Source organism: Nannospalax galili, unplaced genomic scaffold (assembly GCF_000622305.1).
Source record: "Nannospalax galili isolate Female #2095 unplaced genomic scaffold, S.galili_v1.0 scaffold652, whole genome shotgun sequence".
NCBI lineage: Eukaryota > Metazoa > Chordata > Mammalia > Rodentia > Spalacidae > Nannospalax > Nannospalax galili.
In genome coordinates this window covers 333,555-339,554 of record NW_008332152.1, presented here as the reverse complement: position 1 = coordinate 339,554, position 6,000 = coordinate 333,555, and the positions used below count along the sequence as shown (strand labels likewise).

The window sequence follows — 6,000 nt, the reverse complement described above, 5'->3', positions numbered from 1 at the left end:
GCGCCCTGCCTGGCCCGGCCCCAACCGCCCGGCGCGCGCCGCCCTCGGCCCGGCCCTGCCTGGTGCTGGGGTCCGGCCTCGGTGCCCGGGCCCAGCCTCCGTACTCGGGTCCTGCCTGGTGCTGGGGTCCGGCCCCGATGCTCAGGTCCAGCCCGAGTGCTCTGGCGCAGAGCTCTCCGCGTGCTCAGGGCCCAGTACCCACGGGCTACCGCCTACGTCCAGGCCCAGCCCCAGGCTGCAGTGTCCAGGTCCCCACAGCCCCAATCCAGTCTGCTCAGGTCGCTCTTCCCGGGTTTTCAGGCACAGCTCAGGGACCGGTCTTGGTCTAACCTTAGCCCCTGTTGCCTTTGGGAAAGCCAGATACCAGGCCATGCTTCCCAGGCCCCGAGTGTCTGACTTGCCGTGTGACAGTGAAAGACAGGAGACATGTGCCTGTCCACCCACTGGGAAGAGGGTGGGCAGGTGGGGACCAGAGCCAGGTGTGGCCTGAATGTTCCCGAGGTGAGATTTGAAAGGATGGACACTGGACAGGGCCTCCCCAGTGGGGAGCTAGTGCGCACTTACCCCGACAAGCCCTCCCAGTGGTTCCAGGGCCTCTTCACACATGCTCAGAACTCTCCCCCTCCTCCGAAGTGCTTTAAAATGGTAGGAGACGTGTGCACCCGTGTCTGAATTTAAAGCTGACAGCCCTCCTTTAAAAGCCACCTTTGCTGAAGCCATTCCTGAGACCCCAGGTGGAGGTGCGGTGGAGAGCCCGGCTGGGTCCTGAAGGTGATTTTAAGGGTGAAAGAGGACCTGGCTCTGTGAGAAACCCCAAGGGCGACAGGGCCGTTGTCCCTGGAGACCTCATGATGTAGAAACGGGATTCATAAGTGACTGATTCCCTTGCACACCCCCGACCGTATTTTGCTTCAAACCTAGCAGTCTGAAGCATCCTCTTCATCATCCTTGCTCTCCTCTGCCTCCCCAGATTACCCTGAACCCAAAGCCTTCCTTGAATGCTGAAGACACAATAAAACCTGTAGATTGGGCTTTGAGGGGCAAAAGCACTGAATTTTCTCCTCTGGGCTTGTTTTCTGTCTGTGATTCATGCTTTTGCAAAAACACCAGCACAGAATATACTCTAATCCTTTCCAGTTTGGGAAGCAGACAGTTATTTATCCAGAAGACAAATTGATGAATTAAAAAATCAACCACTGCTAGGTGTGGTATCAATGTCTATCCCAGCACTTGGGAAGCTGAGGCTGGAAGAGCTTGAGCTTGAAGCTAGGTAATGAGAAACCGTCTAAAAACAAAACCACAACCACAAGGCTAATATGTTAGAGTGATTTCCTTTCGAGAAAGAACTCTGTTCCCGAGGGATGTGGCTCTCCTGTCACCCCCGCCCCCCACGGTTATCTGTGCAGAAGGCCAGGGAAACATTGCTGTATTTTGCAGACTTAAGGGAATTTGAAAATTGATGGTGAACAGTAGCTTAAAGGCTTCCTAGACTCAGTTTCTCGTTAGCAGTGTGTGGCTAACACCTGTCCGGTGCACCTTGCCCAGACTGGTTTATCGACCATTCATCCTGTGGTGAATGTGCACTGGGCACCTTCCACATGCCCAGCACTTCAGGGAACAATGGAGGAGGCTGTGCCAGGCAAGTGCCAGAGATGGTGAAGACCATAAGCAAGGAAGTGGTTAGGCAAGCGTGTCAGGGAGTGAAGGAGGCCGCAGGTGAACACACAGAGCTGGGACCAGAGACATCTGTGTGGGGAGGAGCACTGAGTAGACCAGTGCTGTGAGGGGAGCTCTGGGTGGAGAGTGGGGTGGGCTTATCTCAGGCCTACACACAGCTAGTGCAGAGGTCTGCGTGGGAACAGGCTTGGGATTACAGGGCGGACAAGGACAAGGTCAGGGTGGGGAAGCAGCAGGATTGCCAGGAGGATGCTCATGGCAGCTTTGAGCTGGGCTGGTACAGGATCCCTTTTCTTAGAGCTGAGCCTGGGACTGCCTTGGCACCACGGGAACAGAGGTCAGTAGGATTCTACCCAAGATAGAAGGAGGCACCCAGGAGCCCATCTGGTCACAGAAAGTACCACTTAGGAGTACAAGGCAGCGGGCCTGGGGTGGCGGCCAGAAGGCACCAGGGCCCCCCACAGGCCAGGGATCTTCAAGCTGGCCCTCTGGGTGGGGGAGACCCTGGCCCTGCAGAGGCTGTGGGCACAGCTGGGACTTGCCCTTCCTACTGTCTCTAGGGAAGGGTCCCTGCCCAGGGAGGGCCACATCCTCTGATCCATCTCCAGGCTTGGCATGGCTGTGACCCTGGGAAATAAGTGTTTTGATCCATAAGTGTGGGGGGTGGGGGGCGGGGGTGGGGGTCACTGAGTGCCCAACCCCTGCATCTTGAAGAAGCCCTGCGGGCCTTGTGACCCTCAGTTTTGTCTCTCAGTTCAAGAGGGTAGGCATAAAGCCCTGCAGTTCCCAACCTTCCACTTCATCTCTTCACCTGTGTGGCACGCTGCTCTGTGTTCCCAGGACAACAACTGAGGTGGATGTGTGTCCCCGAGAAGGTTTGCTGAGCTCCTCAAACCAGCTTTTCTTTGGAACTATTGTGTAACGTAGATGATAGGTGGTGGTCCAGTGAGTGCAGCAGTAACTCACCCAAAGAAAGGATCACAGCATACCGTCCTGTGAAATATGGTCCTGTGAAACCATGTCTGATTCAACGTACAGACATACCTGTGTTACGAGAAGTTACGACGGGCGTCGGGAGAGCAATTGCAGACAGGAGTATGTAATGGATGGTTTAGGATCTCCAGGGAGGGAGTCAGGAGGGCACAGAGAAGAGGCGGGGTCAGCTTGTTGGCACTTGGGGGTAAGCTGGCTCCTGTGAGTTGGAGGTGACCGGGGCCATCCCATTGCAGGGCCTTGATTTTTAATAGTAGCGTTTCCAAGAGTGACATAAGATTCTATTTTAGAGGTCAATATTTGCAGTCAGCTGAACTTACGTGTCTCGCAGCTCTTTAGACTAGGCCTGGTCATCAGGTAAGCTGGCGCCAAAGAACCTGGAATGGAGACTGATTGAACGAACTGATTGAATGAACACTTGGGAGATACTGGCAGAGAGGTTGCTGTGCATGGGATCAGACATCAGGTGGCTGTGGAGATGGGTCCAGATCCAGGGGCGGAGGGTACCAGGATGGTGGCTTGGAGGTGGCTTTAGACTTTGTGCTGTGTCCCGAGGAAGGGAGGGCTAAGGAAACATCATAGAGCCCTGCATGCTGGACAGACTGTAAAGGGTGTCCAGTGAGAGGGAGCGAGTCAGGAGACTGACCACCGAGGAAAGGTATCTAGGAGGGAGATTTGAGAGGCCGATGGAGGAGGGTGAGAGAGACAGACAGACAGACACTCCTACGGAGCTCTTTGCTGGAGCCAAGGATGGGCCCTCCCATTCCGGAGCAAGCAGTTGGAAGGAAGCCAGACATTCTCCCCAGGACTTTACAGTGGAGGGAATCAAAAGTGGGGTGTCACAGATGTGACCTCCAGGAGAAGCCCTTTGTGTTTGTTTTAGTGTGCTAGATGCCGTTAGATGCTGCAGGGAGAGGTGGGACTTGAAGGGTTTCGTGGGTAAAGTGGAGCAGCCTCCCTTTGGTGCATGGCAGACACCAGCTTAAAAGGACTAGCTGGAGGTGTCGGGGGTTGGGTTTTAGGTAGGAGCTGGATGGATGGGGGAGGTTTCCGGCTTGCTCTGCGCTGCTGCAGTTCCCCAGACTGGGTCATTTATAAATAACGGGACTGTATTTCTTAGAGTGGAGACTGTCCCCGGGGGAGTCAGAAGGCACCAGGGGCCCCACAGGCCAGGCATCCTCAGGCTGCCCCTCTGGGTGGGGAGGCTGGGCTTTCACCAGGAGAAAGCACCGCTCGCGAGAGTGTGGTCTTGTCTATATGGTTCCCACCCCAGCCCAGGTCCATTAGAGAGGGCTTCAGGCCTGGCCACCTCTCAGGCCCACCTACCTCCTGATACCATCGCATGGCAACCATAGCTCAGCCAAGTTCTGGAGGCTGCGAGGCTGCATGTGCCACAGAGCGATTCTGGGAAGGAAACAGCACAGGGCCCGTGGAGACCAGGAAGAGGACCTGGTGGTTCTGTTTGCCATGGGGAGGAAGCCTGGGCAAGTCGACATCCTGCTGAGGTCTCTCATCTTCCAACCTCATCATAACACACCCCCCACCCACCCCCCACCCCCGCCCTCTGATGAGCCCAGGAGGCTCTGGGCCCCTTGTCTGTGAGCTCTAGAGCCTGGGTTGCTCACAAATGTTGCTTCTCTCTGATGAGATGCTCCCTGGTCCAGGCTCCTCCATTTGGCCTGTTTTCCTGTCTGTTGTGTTCTGGACCTCTGGCGTGAGGGCTGAGGAAATGCCAGTGTCACCAGCAAACTTCTGTTGAGTGATGGCGCTCAAGGCACAGCACTGTGAGCCGAGTGTGTCTCGAGTACTGAGCAGCGCTGGTGGTCTGTGGGGTGACACAGTTGGGACTTTCACCTCCCACTCACTGGGCGGAAGGGAACACCCCTGCTGTGCCAAGAAGCCACCTTTGATTGTTTTGTTATTTGAGACAGTCTTGTAACATAGCCCAGGCTGGCCTTGAGACCTGAGAGTTCTAGGATTACAGGCGTGCACAGGACCACCACACCCAGCTGCCTTTTCGAAGAGTGCTCCTTGTGTTTAGTAGCTCCAGAGGCCTTTGGCATTTCGTAAGTTTAACAAACATGCTAGTTAGTAACCCCGAGTTTCCTTTTATTGAGACAAACCTCTGCTTCTTAGCCTAGCACACACCCTGTTAGTCAAGATGCCTGCAGAGCCCTGCTCTCACAGCCAAGGGTCTGCCTTAACTGGCTGAGCTCAAATCTGGGAATTGGGTACACACTGCCTCAGTTTCCATTTTTACACATTGGACTCTATTCCTTTCAAAGACCCAGAAATCCCTTTTAAAGAATCAGAATTAAATGGGGCTGGAGAGATGGCTCTGAGGTTAAGAGCACTGGCTGCTCTTGCAGAGCACCCAGGTTCAATTCCCAGCACCCACATGTCCATCTGTAATTCCAGTTCCAGGGGTCCAACACTCTCCTGGCCTCTGTGGGCACTGCATGACACCGGTACACTTATATGCATGTAGGCAAAACACTCATACACATAAAATAAATACATAAAAAAGAATTAGAAGTAAAAATCAGAAATTCAACCGCGCCATGGATGAAACGAAGAAGCTTCAGAAAGAAAAGTTAGAAAAGAAAAGGACTAGGGCACCTCAGAGCTAGGGATGGGCTTGTCAGGCAGACAGGCTCGGCCCCAAGATCTCAGATGACAGGGGCTACCCTGACCTTCTGGAGGGCTCTGGGTGTGGGAACTGCACGCAGACGCCTTGCTGACTGGAAAGTAGTCAGACTGGGCTGAGCAGTGCTGTGAGCTGTGGGCCAGAAGGTTCTGCATGCAGTGCCTGGCATTCCGAGTGAGGTTGCCTTGCCCGGCAGTCTGCTGTGCTGTGACATCAGCATAAGGACAGATGCAGATGCACAGACCAGGACCAGGCCTTGCCGGGAAGCTTCGGGGGAGGGACCCAGGAAGCAGAGCAGGGGCGCAGGGAACAGCACCATCCTAAGAGGAGCGGAGCAAGATCTGGGTGATGGGAACTGGGTGACGGAAAGGGTTGGGACCTGCAGGCAGCAGAGAAGGGACCGCGGGAAACAGCTCCCATATCGGCCTGCCCCTCAGGACACCTAGGAGAAGCCGTGGAGATGGTGGGAGCCCCAGCTACCTCCCCTCCTGCAGACTGCACTCACGCCACCACTCAGACTCCAACACACACCACCACTCCCACAGCCTCACACAACGTGGTGACACAAAACCTGAACAAGACAATAATACCTCTGGGTGCAAAGACGTAACCTAAGACTTACATGTAACAGCATCAAGCAGATTCATGTTCAAGAACTGACGAGTATAAAAAATAATTGGCTT

At 54.8% G+C, this 6,000-nt stretch overlaps 1 protein-coding gene across 2 annotated transcripts in view; it reads left to right on the top strand.

The window, feature by feature from the left end:
• The window catches only part of Prdm15 (PR/SET domain 15), an 81,335-nt gene that overhangs the window by 650 nt on the left and 74,685 nt on the right, over positions 1–6,000 (top strand). The gene's annotated exons all lie outside the window — the stretch shown is intronic.